Source organism: Physeter macrocephalus, chromosome 11, assembly GCF_002837175.3.
Source record: "Physeter macrocephalus isolate SW-GA chromosome 11, ASM283717v5, whole genome shotgun sequence".
In the NCBI taxonomy this organism is placed as follows: Eukaryota; Metazoa; Chordata; class Mammalia; order Artiodactyla; family Physeteridae; genus Physeter; species Physeter macrocephalus.
Genome location: NC_041224.1, coordinates 4,803,979 through 4,804,520, shown reverse-complemented (window position 1 = coordinate 4,804,520; position 542 = coordinate 4,803,979).

The following is a 542-nucleotide window of genomic DNA, read 5'->3' as shown; positions in this document are numbered from 1 at the left end:
GCAGAATGTTGAAATGTTCTATCTTTATCATTAAAGTGGCAGAAAATCATTTATTAGTAGGCACTGGGGGCAGAAGATGCCTGATTTTATATCTTTTTTCATATTTGTGCAGTTGTTTCAACAGGTAACTTAAAGACAAAATGGAAAAGCAAGGAGGTTTGTGCCTGAGATCATGTTGATGTGAAACCTGGGATGGCCACCTTGTGCCAGGTGTGTTAAGTTTACCTCGCAGGTAGCCCTCAGAGCTCCCGAGAAACAAGGGCTGGAATTTTTCTGCTGGGTGCCCCTTAGCTTCTGTGACTTGATTGATTGTGAGTCATGTTGGGGGAAAGACCTGATCACAGGAAGAGGGTGGGAATAGAGTGATTTGGGGAGCAGCTGACAACATTCATCACAGCTCATGGCCTGAATGAATTTTAAAGAAACAGGAAAACAAATGATTCTTATGGAATCAGAGAATGTGAGGGCTGGAAAATCCCAGAAAATGAAAAACACCCCATCCCATTTTCCAGATGAGAAAACAGAGGCCCAGCAAAGTGAAA